The following is a 14,410-nucleotide window of genomic DNA, read 5'->3' on the forward strand; positions in this document are numbered from 1 at the left end:
GGCATTACCAAGGCCCCTATGATGTCACAGGCAAGAGGGGAGTGCAGAGAAGCCCTTGGAGGCACTGGGTACAGCAGGACATTGGCCTTGACCTGATGGCAGCTGACCATGGCTGGGACAGCAAAGCGTGCCTGAGGTGTCCTACTCCAAAGTCTCTTCTTGAGTCTGAAGCTGGTCCATCCCGGGGTTCAGCTTAGAGCCCTATGCTCTCTACTCCCACCTCTCATCTCTCCCCATCTGGTTTTGCAGAGGTTGCCTCTTTCTTGTCTTAATATTTTTTAATAAGAAAGCAGGGGTGCTCTATTTAAATGAATAACCAACAAGGACTACCGTGTAGCCCATGGAGCTCTGCTCAGTGTGATGTGGGAGCCTGGATGGGAGGGGAGTCTGGGGGAGAATGGATACGTGTATGTACATGGCTGAGTCCCTTCACTGTTCACCTGAAACTCACAACATTGTTGATCGGCTATACCTCAATACAAAATAAAAAGTTTAAATAATAAAAAAGAAAGCAGTGGCATTTTCTAAGGTGGGGCTGTTGACTGATTTACTGATGCCAGGAGTGAAAGCTGTCTTAAGACACTGCCTGCTCGGCAAGGTGGGTTTTTGATACTAGGAGCCACAAAGCTGGCATTGTTTTGTGAGGGTTAACTAAGATTAATGAGGAACGAAACGTAAAGCCATAAAGGATCAACATTTCCAATCAATGACTGAATAAATTTAATGTGTATCCCATCTGCAGTTTCTTTGGCACAAACGCCTGTTTCTGAAAGGCTTTGCCTTTTTTATGCTTCTAAATAACCTACCAAGACAAGAACAGTGTACATCCAGTGTAACAGTGCTTTATTTAAGGTTTATACCTCAATCGATGTATCGATCAAGAGGAATTTGTAGAATGCACAGGCGTGTTTAATAAGAGCTGGATGGAGCACCGCAAACCTGCTATTCCCAGGACTTCTCACAACTGTGAATTGCAACTTCAGCATCTTATTTGGGAGATGAAGGAAAAGGGAGAGAGAATTAATTGTGATTGGATAATGGATACAGCAAAATGGATACAGCTCTCTCACCTACCAAACTCCCAAGTCGTGAAATCAAGAATTGTCTCTATAGGTGTTCTGGAGAAACTTGAAAAGAGCAGCCTTGTGTATTAGCTTTTTAAGGGATGTGTATTTAAGCTGAGGGTAATCACTGTTTCAGGTGGGGAGCAACGGGAGGACTCTGTGCACTTGATTTCTGACATTCTGGATGTACCAGCAAGAGAGCATCTCTCTCCCTAATCACCCCGAGATTAGCCTGCAGTTGCCTCTTTCTAGTCGACATTTGAATAACAAGCTTGATGAAGCCACTTAACTCCCTCCAATTACAGGTGCCAAACGGGGTGGGGGGGTGGGATGTGCCGGACAGAGAGGCCTTTTACATGTGTGAATGGTTTCGCAGTCCAGTGTCATAATCAGATTCCAGAAATTGAACTTGCAGAAAGTTTGTGCTAGCCTTGTGGATTTTCATTTCAGATGTTGTCAACTCAAGGGCATTTGGACCAATCAATATCTGTCTGTCTTCTCGCACATAGAAAGTTGGCTATTAGAAAAGAGAGGCTTACAGCAGACTCAGCCAATACCATTAGCCCTAGCCTTAGGGCAGTTCTGTCCATGTGCCGGGGTAGGCACCTGCCCCCGCCCCTCCCCCACCATTAGGGAGGCCTCTTGGGATGTCATTTGGACCGAGCGGGCAAAGAGCACTTCTTTATTCTTTCTCTTTTTTACACCCAGACTCCCCCAAAATCAATGAATCTGTTCTTTGCTTATTTTCAGAACTTTACTTCAATATAAGCAAGGACTTTCCTTCCAGCAACAAACTTGAGTAACACCATGTCAAGCTTGTGTGTGTGTGTGTGTGTTTTCTTTCTCTGTTCCAATTTGAAAAATAATTGGAAATAATATCTGATTGATGTTTCCCCTCTCTCTTTTTTTGAAAAAAAAAAAAAAAAGCTAAAGATTTCCTAGATGAAAGACCTCGATCCACGGCCTTTCATGATTCTGCACTTGATTTTCTTCTGCTCCATGCATCCTTCTTCTCTGAGTGACTCTGAGAAATTAAGCAAATGGAGCATTGTTTCCTCAATCAGAGAGAACACTGGACAAATTGTCTACTGGCTGCGGTTTTGTGTTTTGTTGCTCCTGATGCTTTTCTTGTGATTTCTGTTTTGCACCAAACAGCTCCCTGATCGAGAGAACACCCTGAAGCGGTTGCGATACTGGGAAAGGAGGACTGAGGATTGGTTAGTGATGGTTTGGAGCATCTCCTGGCATGTTTCAGAATTCTGTTCAGTTTGCTGTGATATTTCTCTCTCCCTCTCTCTCTGCTTCTCATCAGAATGGCACAAAAGAGTTGAAATTGGTGCTCACTATTGCAGAGGCCCCTTAGGAAGAAAGGGGCAATTATGGTTCATTCTGGGGGAAGACCAAAGCATCTGGGGCCAGCTGTTGCCATGTTGAAGCATTCCCAATGCCTCTGTAAGTCCAGAGGCACAGTGGGAGTGATGCAGAGCCTTTGGAGTCCCCAGGAAACTGCAGGAGAAAACTCAGGGACCTGGAGGAGACCAGAGACAGGGAAGGGCTGGGGCAGCAGGAGGCAGTTGTGTCCCGACAGAGGAAAGAATCAGTGTTGGAAGCAGAGAGGGGATGTGAATATTGAACACATGGTCCAAGAAGATGGCGTTTTCCGTGACTGGAACCACATAGAGTGAGTGTGTATCTGCAAGAAATACCATTAAGATGAAGTATTCTTCAGAGAGACGGATGAATCAGAGAATTCAAGCAGGTTTGTTGGCTCAAGCCAGCCCTCTGATACCTGACCCATCTGTAGGCAGAGAGGGCATCCTCTACAGGAAAGACATCTGTTGGCAGACAAAAGTAAAATGTGAATTTCCTTTCAATTTCCTGAGAGAGCACAATACTTTCAGTTCTCTCTTTTAATGCGATGCTGGATTGCTTTCTCCCTGACAGTTAGTTGCTACAGAGAGAGTGTGGGCTGCTGCGCAGCACAGACATACTCTTTATTTCATCGTAATTAGCAAGGGTAATTTTCTGGCATGGCTCCGGAATGGTCCATGAGGGGTTTTCCTATTTGAAAGCAGAGGAGAGCTCAAGGTGAGATCCTGAGCTTCAGTGACAAAGACTGGTTCGAGTCTGGAGCTGGGATGGTGATGTCGGGACACAGGTTGGGTTACTGGCATTGCTCAGGGCTCAGGGCAAGTGTCCTTACTGGGTTCCTCCTCACGCCTCTCCTGGGGCCTTGGTCAGGGAGAGGTCATGGGGTCTGGAAATCCAGTGGCCTTATAAGGTATTTGCCATCTAAAGGGCTCCGTCGAACCAACTTCTGTTTTGAATGAGGACATAGATCCTTCGTTCAGAGATTCCCTGTCGCTGTCCCTGACCTGAAGCCCATCAGTCGCTGCGGTGCTGTAATTCTTTGTGTTTAAGTGCATCTCCCTGCCCAAGCAGTAAGAACTAAGCTTGTGTGTTTTGTTCACCTTTGCATCTTCAGTATCTGCCAGGGCAGCTCGCAGAGGGGTCCCTCAAACACGTGAGCCCAAGCATGTCACTGAAGGCACTGTTCAGTCCAGCTGACTTTTGAAAAACATTTTTCTGACTAATTTATCTTTGACTGTGCTGGGCGTTTGCGGCTGCGTCGGTTTTTCTCTGGTTGTGGGTGCAGGCTTCTCCTTGCGGCGGCTTCTCTTGTGAAGCACGGGCTCTGGGGCTTGTGGCTTCAGCGGCTGCGGTTCCCGGGCTCTAGAGCAGGGCTCAGCAGTTGTGGCACACGAGCTTAGTTGCCCTGTGGCGTGTGGGATCCTCCTGGGCCAGGGGTTGAACCCATATCTCCTGCATTGGCAGGTGGATTCTTTACCACAGAGCCACTAGGGAAGCCTTTTTATTATTATTTTTTTTAATAGCAAGACTTTCTCAATAAAGGAAGCAGCGTCCTGTATCAGACAACTTGTGGGCACCACTGCTCCTTGGACTAGACTTTAAGGGATGCTGGTCTAACAGGCAACCCTGTTGCTTGTCTGGATCTAAAGGAGATACTGCAAACCACCCCATCCCATCTCCCTTGTGAGGAGGGGTAGGGATGGCACTGAGGTTGAAGCAGTCCTTGTGTCTGTCTTGTGATCATGGGCTTGACCTGGATGTGGTCATGTGGCAAAGTCTAATCTAAGTCTAACCAAACTGAGAGAGTAAAAATAACTCTTTTTCTTCTGATGGACGACTGGGATGGTAGGAGGCTAGCAGCTTCCAGAAACCCTGGTTTTGGCCTTCAGAGAAGCTCAGCTGTGAGAATAAAACCAACCTGCGATTCATCGGGTCGCGAAGAGTCGGACATGACTGAGCAACTGAACTGAACTGAACTGAGTAGAAGAGAGAATGGGAGGGACTTGGCTCCGTCCAGTCTTAGATCCAGCTGTCCCCACCCACCTGTACGCTTACCCCTTGGGCCAGGCATCCTCCCTTTTCCCCAGCTTGTTGGAGCTATGCTTCTGTCATTGCTGTGAAAAGTGCCTTGAGGAAAGAAATCTCAAAATTCCAAGGGAGCTGTGGAAGTCTGAATTTTTAAGCGAGTCCTTACTTTTTAGAGTATGATTCCTTTTAAAAGAGGGGACTTCCACGGTCCAGAAGATAAAGAATTTCTATAGCTACCATGTGGTCTTTCTAAGCAATTTGAAAGGACTGTTTCTCAAATTATTTAAACAGTCATTCCTTTGAATTATTCATTTTCCAATGTATATGTGGTTTTTGGCAAACAGGAGACAATTTGCATTCATTAGTGCTATTTAAGCAAATTCCCCTGAAATCTTTCATTTTCAGATAAACATGAAACTTCTTAAACATTAGAGGGGACGCACACCTGTGTTTCAGTGTAACTTCCTCTTTTCTGAATAACATGAAGGGCGTTGGAAGCAAAATAGTCTTCTTCCAAAATAGACTATTTTGGAAGCAAATAGTCTTTTGAAAACAAAAAACTTTGTTTTCAGTGCAGTTGGATTCCACAATGCTTTTTTTTTTTAACTACAAGAGACAATGCAGTGGAGTTAAAAAATAATGAGACCAACTTCATGATCAGAATCATTAACCTGACACTCAAAGCAGGTAGTTTGGAGCCTCAATACAGTTTATTTTCCTTTAAAACTGTTTTGAAAATTAAATTCCCTATAGCTGTGTGTGTGTGTGTGTGCGTTTTAATATATCATTGAGCCTAAGCTGCAAAATGAAATGATTTTAAGTGGAAGAATAGAACTTTATCTGAAATTGCTACTAAAGTCCGCCTTCTGAATGTCCACAAGCATTATAAGGATACTTAGTAGACCTATATTTTTTGTGTCTGTTTAAAATACTTTTCTTTGAAGAAATAAGTTTGATCATGATCTAGAATAGTCTTGCCCAGATTCTGAGGTCAGGTTGGAACCCCTTCTGCCTTCCAGCCCGGGAAGCCCTGGAGTGCACCCCTGATCCCTGATGCCCGGTCAGAGAACCTCATCTCTGTAGCACTAGGGCTTGTCTTGACAACCGGTTCAGGGCCCACTTTGGGCTACAGAGAGTCCTTCTCTGGGCTTATGCTGGAGCTTGCAAGAAGGAAGCTCGCTTTCCCTGGGATCGGCAATTTGAGGACGTCAGTCTGGAGTTGTAGAGAGTATCTGCCTGAGGCTACAGTCAGAGGAAGCAGGGTTGGAGGATGGAGCTGTCCGCCTGACTGGGTTGAACCTTGGAACTCAGTCATATAGGAAGTCATCCTGACTCTTCCCCTGGACTCTCCAAGTTATCTGAGGCAATGGTTTACCTTTTGTCTTAAGCTAGTTTGAGTTGTCCTTCTGTTAGTTTTGTCCCAAACTGGCAGCTACAATGTGATGGGGTAGAAATTAGAAAACACATTAGTTTTTATTTAACTTTTGCCAAATTTCCTAGACACGTTTATGTGTCTGTGCTGTTCTAGGAAAGTGTGTCTGCTTGTCTGAATCCTAGGGTGGAGTCAGTCATTTCTTGTTGGGTACAGGATGCACTGATGCCTTTATTTTATTTTTTATTGCCCCAAAGTAACTACAGACTCAAACAATAGGGTCAGTTTCTTGCCAGGAGCATCAATAATGTTTGCAAACCCTGAAGATTGTAAGATAAACAAACCGTTTAAAACTTGCAGTGGAAATGATAAATAGACTGAGAATTGGAGTCAGGGTAACAAAAGTGGACATTTAGTGGGTGAAATTCTTCAGTTATAAGAAGCTGCTGTACACCTGGAAACCACAGTCTTGAGTTGGGGCCGATTTGTCATCTGGCTTTTGTATCAATTTCCTTGAGTTCTGGCAACTCCTTTCTGCCTCCTCCTTTCTGTGTTTGTGAAGCTGGGGGTATATGTGATACACACCACCAGGAAATGATAGGAATACTAAACTTTCGCAGTGTTTCAAAGCATTTTCACGTCTTTACATCTGTTTTATCCCAACATCTAGACATGATCTTCTTGTCTGTCATAGGCTGGAAAGAGCAGGGATTGCCCAGAGAAGGGCCACATTATGCAGGGAAAATAATGTGACTGGAAGAGAAAGAAGGGGGTGATCCAGAATGACATACCTGAGCTGGTTATATTTCTGAGACTGGAAAACAGCTTTCTTCTGCTACAGTGATCCTTGCTTTTTAGAGGTGAAAACACTGGTGTAAGAATCGGCTTACTTCCACTGTGATTGACTTGGCCATTTGGGCTTTGATCTGTGTTCCTGGCTGGCTCTACAGAGTAGCCAAATCTAAGAATGGAGCAGTGTCATGGGAGGAAAGGGCTGGGGAAGTGCAAACAGGACCCAAGGCAGAGGAGACGGCAGAGCAATTCTTCAACTATGAAGTTTCAAATGGTCAACTGGTCAACTTTTATGATGGTTTTGGGGGGGCAGAATCTTATCCTGTTGTGATAGCTAGTTTTTTAGGAAACTGTATTTTATTGTGAAATTACTGCAGATTTGCATCAATTGTAAAGAAATGATACAGAGAGCTTCTGTGTACACTTGGCTTCATTTCCCTCAGTGGTCCCATTCTGCCTAATTGTAGTACAATGTCACAATCAGGACACTGATTTTGACACAGGCCATTGACCCTGTTAAGACTTCACTAGTCTTACACCCACTTATGTGTGTGTGTGTGTATTTATGTGTGCATTTAGTTCTATGGAATTTCATGGGTTTGTGTGATCACCATCGCAGTCAAGATAAGGAAGATCTCCACCGTTTGAAGATTCCACACTGAAAAATTTAGGGACTTCCCTGGGGCCAGAGGTTAAGACTTCAGCTTCCAGTGCGAGGAGTGGTTTGATCCCTGGTTGGGGAGCTCAGATCCTGCATGTCTCATGGCCAAAAAAAAAACCCAAAACATAAAACAGAAACAATAGGGTAACAAATTCAATAAAGGCTTTAAAAATGGTTCAGATAAAAAAAATCTTCCAAAAAAAAAAATTTAAATCTCTAAGCATTTTTGTTATGGTCTTAAGTGTGATTCTGTTTACTATTTGGAGCCCAGCTTTTACATGGAAGATTATGGGAAATAGGATTTGGGGTGCTGGTTCTCAGCTCTACTGAGACCCATGCAGAAGGCTGCCCTGTGGTTCCCACTGTAGGTTCCCGGAGATGGTGCAGAAGGGCTCCGTGTCCGGGAGGAGCAGCCCCTTTGGGCTTCTCTGCGTGAATCTTCCTCCTCACTGGTCGTGCACCTGCAGGGAAACCACGGGCTCTTCGTGCTGAAACGCCAGTGCCCTGCCGTCCGCCACGCTCCACAGCTGTCAGCTCACCTGCCTGCAGCCTTCTCACATTTACTTAACTTGATGTACAGGAAGCACGGAAAATAATGAAAATTCTTTGCAAACTATTGATTTTCTTCTGCATGCACCCAAATATTCCAAAGAGCATAGTTGTTTTCAGTCCATGCCATTCTCTGGGCATATTTTCAGCATAATGTATGTCCACCCATGGCTGATTCATGTCAATGTATGGCAAAACCCACTATAATATTGTAAAGTAATTAGTCTCCAATTAAAATAAATAAATTAATTTTTAAAAGTGGTGAATTTAGTTAGGGGTTCTGAAACCCAGTGTACCTGGTTCTGTGACGGTCACTTCCAGGCGCCTGTCCTAAAGCCTCCTTCTTTGTACCATGCAGTCACCTGGTCCATCTGAATCTCAGCTCCCCATCTGCAACTCTCACACCCACACAAAATGCCTTACGCTCCTGAGTCCCATTTTTCTTTCATATAGAATTAGGCGTATCTTGGGGACTTCCTTGGTAGTCTGGTGGTTAAGACTTCAGATTTCCAATGAAAGGGGCACAGGTTCAATCTCTGGTTGGGGAACTAAGATCCTACGAGCCATGTGGTGTGGCCAAAAAAGTATTAAAAAATTAGGCATATCTTAATATTGTAAAGATGAAATGAGTTAATGTTCACAGAGCAGGTTCTTAATGAATGCTAGTTATTTTCATCTGTCAATGATCTAGCATCTCCCACAGTCAGGCATTTGTTGGGTGGTAAAGATAGAGAAATAAAGCCATCCCTACCTTCACGAGAATCACAGTCTAATCGGTTCCAACAATTATAATAGAGCCTGTTTCGTGCTAGGAGATGCATTCCTTTCCAGGGAGTCCAGGCTTGTTGGAAGCCAGGGAAAGTCTTTCTTGAGTAGGTACTTTCTTTGTTTATCTCTTGGATCAGATTTTGAAGGACCCAGACTCTGAAGAGAGGGGATGGTGTTTGAGGAAGAGAGGAATGTGTACTCAAGGTCTAGGCTTGGAGCATAGGAGCAGCAGAGTGAAGACAGATGCATGGAGAAGTCAGCAGGGACCAGAACCCCACAGCCGCCTTCTAAAGTCACACTGTCCAACATGGGCTGAGTTCTGCTGGCAGAGGGTCCTCCTGCAGAGCTCAGATCCGGCATCCAAGCTGATTGGGCTCAATACCAAGACTTCATGGTCTCCTTAAGTTACAAGACCCCAGGTCAGTTCAGAGCCCTATCTTGTGTCATGAGGATCCCAGCCCCAGGCCACAGGAGACTGACTCCAGGTCCACTTGGCCTCCAACCCGCCCTGAGTCCTTGGGCAAGTCATGCTGTGGACTAAAGAGGCTGGGTCTGCTAGCTTCCACAGTTCCTAACAGAGCTAGGATTCCTTGAGTCTCAGTGGTTTTTCCATGATCGCAGAGTGAAAAGGTCAAGAATAGTATGAAAGCAAGTGTGTTCTGTTTCATGGAATGCTGTACTCCGTATCAGAAACTTCAGCCCAAAACAGGACCCACCGAGGGTCTTGAAATCAAGCTATCTTCTTGGCCAAGACAAATCCTATTGATTACAGTCAGATCCTGATTAATATGACCCAGAAGTGGGGTTGCGGGCTCACACACTTGGGAAGTCTGAAGTGAAGGCTCCCGTTCTTCACACGAGGTGTGGGGCTGTGCATTTGGGAATTCTTGGGCCCTGTGTCCAAGAATTTGGAAAAGGGACAGTATCTGTGGGTGTGTTTTTGTTGCATGGATATATTGATTTGTATTGTATCTTAGATCCACCTTTAAGGGATATTATGTGATATTTGTCCTCCTCTTTCCTATTTATTTTACGTGGATGGATATAGGCCATCCCTGTTGCGGCAAACAGCATTTTTAGCGGAGGCGAACACTAAACGTAGGGTGGACAGACAATAAGTCCTGCTGTAGCGGGAGGGGGGGCTATATTCAATATCTGAAACAAACCTCTATGGATAAGAAAGTGAAAAATTATATATATATGTATGTATAACTGAGTCACTTTGCTATAGAGAAGAAATTAACACAATATTATAAATCAATTATACTTCCATAAAGGCTTCCCTGGTGGCTCAGATGGTAAAGAATCCTCCTGCAGTGTGGAAGATCTGGCTTTGATCCCTAGGTTGGGAAGATGCCCTCAAGAAGGGCATGGCAACCCACTCCAGTATCCTTGCCTGGAGAATCCCCATGGACAGAGGAGCCTGGTGGGCTACAATCCACGGGGTCACCAAGAGTAGGACACGACTGAGCGCCTGAGCACACATACTTCCATAACATTAAGAAAAGTGAGGGGACGGTCTTTGGTTATGACGTGCCCTCATGCTGTGCACGCCCCCTAGGGTGGCCACCCCATCCGTTTTGGGCCCCTCGCAGGACAACCCTTTGGGCTGAGCTATGGCTGGACTTGGCCTGCTGTGCTTGGGGGCACGCAGCAGTCTGTCCTGTGGACTGGTCTCTGGCCGGTTCAGGTCGGGGCATTCTTGGCCAGGCTTGGGAAGTAGGACACTCAGTTCTCAGATTCTCTTTGGCCACTGTCTTGCTGTGACCTTCTCAGACTCCTGAGTCTGTTGACCTACCTGCCCCTCCTTCAGAGAACCTAAGGCTATAAGACCAAGCCTTGTTTTGATGGCTGCCCGTGGTCAACTGAGCAATATCCCAGGCCAGCAGTACCTGTGTAGGAGCCGGGTGACGGCACCCTGGCAGAGACCAGCCAGTACCTGCAGGAGGCACGTCCACTCTGTCTTACCAGCCTGGCATGCTGCTGGCACATGCAGCTCCTCCTGGAGGTGGACCCCCAGGATGTCCTGCTGAGCTGTGATCTGGGGCTCTTCCCTCCATGAGACCCAGAGCATCTGCCTTCCCCATTGCACCTCCACATGTCTCCACTTTTCAGGGACACCTTTGCTTAGATCATGCCTCTAATCAGCCTTGTCATGTTTGGAACGTGATCCTAAGCTGTGAATCCTTTGCACACCCAACCACGTGTTCTCTGTGGACCTGGGAGCCTCCCTGCCTCTCACTGGAATGAAGGTTCCTCTGCGTGGAGGGGGTTAGACCAGTCTGTTGCCTTCTGGGAGCTGACAGGTGGACAGAGCCCTGGGGGACTTTGAGCTCTAGCAGATGAAAGTCTAACGGCCCCGTGGGCTTTTGTGTCTCAGCCGTGGACACACGGTGGCTCATCCATCTCCTTGCACCAGAAGAGGAATGGAGAAACTCATCTCCCCATTTCTGAGAGTGCCTCTCTGGGCTTCTGGTCTCAATCAGCCTCTTTTCCCCCACACTCGCCCTTCAAGTGCAATTTCAGACTTGTCCATTCATAGATGGTGTGGTTTATCGGTATGAATTGATACTTCTGATTCTAAGAGTAAGGTCTGCTCATTATCAAATACTTGACAACAAAGACAAGCACACAAAATAAAGTCACCCATGTATCTGTCTTTCCAGGTTTTGTTTCCTGTACCTCCGTGGGCAGGCAGCTCTCATTCATATATTTGGGGACATCTCCCGTACACTATCTAAATGCTCCTGCCTTTGCTCCTGTGTCTCCACTGAGGATGCTTCCCTTCCCGAGTGCCCATTCCAAGGCACCTCTGTTCCAGGCCCTGTGCTCCCTGCAGACCTTCTTCTCTGGCCATGGCACCTCCTCCTCTGAGATCCTGCTTGGGCCTGGCATTGGGTTTCAATCCACAGACACACTGGCCTGTGCTGTCCTCTGACTTTATCCAAACCTCTGTGCCCAGGACCACCTGCTTCTATTTCTTCCAACATCCAATAGCATCTAACGCAGGGGCTAGAAAAAGGGTTCGTTAACGAGATAGATAAGGATGTTATTGAGGAATGAGAAAATTATGAATATATTCATAAACATGAGCCTCTTCATTAATAATTGCTATCTCAGCCACTACTATCTTTGATGCTCTTTGGCGAAAATTAATGTGCTTCATGATTTTTATTCCTGGGAAAGTTGACCGTGCCCTTTACCAAGCCTGGAGCTTTCAGGAGGTGTTTCAGGAGGACTGGAAACAGACATTTCCACCCGCTTGCGTCTTGCAAGTGTTCTTTGTAACGGGCACCGAGCAAGCTTAAGCCCAGGGGATTTCTCAGGCAATCAGTCTTAGTCTTCTGGCCCATCTTCCCTCTCCTCCTCTGGCAGATGTAAGAAGAGGGGCTGGAGGCATACAGAATAGACTTGGGGGGCAGGTGCCCTTTCCCTGGGGTAACCTCTTTTAAAGACCTTCCTTTCACTGCAGAAAAAAGTGACAAAGAAAATGTGGTTATGGGGTGTGTTTCAGAGATCAGTGCCCTGCTACACGGCCGGGTTAGACCCACACCCGTGTTTTTAATGATCTGACCCAGCGGAAATCTCCTGGTTACAAAGAGGCTGCTTTAAGAATTTTAAAAAACCTAATAAATAATTTGTTATAACCGCAGGGTATCACGTTACCATATTACTTATTATGGAACTAGGATAATATTTAAATTGCTTATTTACGGCATTAAAATAAATAGTGGTTTGGGCATTCTGGCAAAGCTGGGGATACATATGGTGGTTCCCAGCCCCAGCCCCCCAGCTTCAACACACCCTTCCATCCTACCAGCTCCGGGCTCTCTCCCCATCCACAATCACTCCATTAGGCTATTAAGGTTCAGAAGGTGCGACACGCCTGACCCCTGAAGGCATTTGCTACTCATTTTTCAAAACCTTTTCTAATACCTGTAGGTCCCTTTCTGGGCTGACATTTGACTGCGCGCCTTCAGTGGGGTCTACCGGGGAGCTGTCCCTTGAAGCCCACTGGCCTGGCACCTCTTGCGGCCACTCACCGGGGTCCTCTCAGATCTCCGAGGGGGGCGGCAGGCAACACAGTGAATTAGATATCAAGAAAATCAGATCAAATGGCAGCCTGGTCGTCCCCCACCCCCAGGTAAGGAGCGGGCTGGGGAGCCGGGATCGCATCTGAGCAGGCTCTGGCCTTCCCCGGTTCATGCAGGGTGCCGGAGCCTTGTTCTACCAAGTGGCCCCCACTTAAGCCCCACTAATTGGGTGGGATTGCTGCAGTCTGATGAGTCATAATTAGGATGCGGCGGCTCCAGGAGGAGCCGTCTTATTGGGCAAAAGGTCGGGGACTAATGACTGCAGGAGTGGAGGGTTTTGTTGATGCTGGGACTTGCTGCTGGAAAAAAAAATACGACACTCCTGCTGCCTTTCTTAGGGCATCAGGCACTGAATCTTTCCCCTCATTTGATTCACTGACCTCTCAAGTGCATCATCACCCCGAGGGCTCCGGGCCGTCCGGCAACTGTTAAGCCCCTTGGGTTGATAATCTCCTCCCGCGTTTGCCCTTAACACCAGGCGTACCACCATTAGCCGCAGCTGCACCGGTGCTCATTAGAGGCGATCGATGCCGACCAGATAAAGCACTCTGCCGCTCCCCACCTCCCGTCACTGCAGACCCACAGGCCTGCCCACGCAAGCCTCCCTGTCAGCTACCCAAAAGAGGGGGCTCTGTTTTGAAAAAAATAAAGAGGGGGAGAGGAGGATGAAAAAGGAGGAGGGGAAAGTCCATATTTACCTTCTTGGTCTCAGGATGCTGTTGACTGTCTAGAAGAAATGTTATTTTCACTGTGATGTGAAAATCGCCCATCTTTGCCTCCTGAGACTCCTGGTGTCCAGGCAAGGCCCAGAGAAAAATGGTTCCTGAGGGAAGAAGGACGGGCTAAGATGAGCGGGACGTGGTATTGAAGCTGGACCCAGTTGCTGTTGGGTCTCTGCAGACCACGGAGGTCTGGGGCCATGGCCGGCAGTAGTGGCTGGAGTCCTGCTTCTTGCCAGAAGGTGTTGCCAGAGAGCCTGGGAACTCGGGCTGGGAGTTGGGCCCCAGGGGGAGCTGGAGGCAAGAGCGGTCTCAGGGTGCCCCCCACCCCACCCTGAGTCTGCTCAGCCTCCCAGACTTCTGCAGCTTGGCATCCTGTCCCAACAGCTGTGTCAGGATGCCCACTGGACGGTTCTTCACCGTGGTGGGCTGGGAGGGACCTGGCCCCTCACTGGGTGAGGAGTGGCCTGCCTTGCTCACTTGTGGGGTGGCAGTGGCAGCCAGGCACCCCCCCTCCTTTCTCTCAGGTGCCGTTGGGACCTCCTGGCTGCACAAACCCATCCATCCTTACTCCATGGGAAGGGCCAGAGAGATGGGAACATGGAGGACACCCCAGGAGGAACCAGAGATGACAGGAGCATCCGGGGCCAGAACATTCAAGGGGTTTCACCTACGTTTTTCCACACGTGGGGCCGTTTGGAATGAATACCTGACCTAAATCATATCTTTTCCTGATGGAGGCAGTGCTCCCTTGAGAATTACTGGAGACAGTCCCAACCAACCCGGACTGCTGACCCCTACCGTGGAGAAGTTAGGCGGGGACAGAAGAGTCTTGTGTCAGGAAAGCGCCAAGACCCTACCAGTGGCTGTGCCAGGCAGAGGATAGGGACTCTACTCCTGGGAGTGCGGGCCCCCCGAGCAAGCTCGGGTAGGCACTCTCCAGACAGAGGCGAGTCCCTATGGGGGATGACACCCTGCTCTGGTTCCCCAGC

The 14,410-nt window shown here is 47.5% G+C and overlaps 1 long non-coding RNA gene across 1 annotated transcript; it reads right to left on the bottom strand.

Moving 5' to 3' along the window:
• Window positions 1-11,773: 11,773 nt before the first annotated feature.
• LOC147344544 (uncharacterized) lies at window positions 11,774-12,821 on the bottom strand. The gene is made up of 2 exons (XR_015155397.1): window positions 12,649-12,821; window positions 11,774-12,071 (listed from the first exon to the last, which is right to left on the bottom strand). It is a non-coding gene; the product is annotated as an uncharacterized LOC147344544 (long non-coding RNA).
• Between the last annotated feature and the right edge of the window lie 1,589 nt (window positions 12,822-14,410).

This window comes from Bos grunniens, chromosome 26, assembly GCF_055505025.1.
Source record: "Bos grunniens cultivar Pamir isolate PY7600 chromosome 26, Bosgru_T2T1.0, whole genome shotgun sequence".
Classification (NCBI taxonomy): Eukaryota; Metazoa; Chordata; class Mammalia; order Artiodactyla; family Bovidae; genus Bos; species Bos grunniens.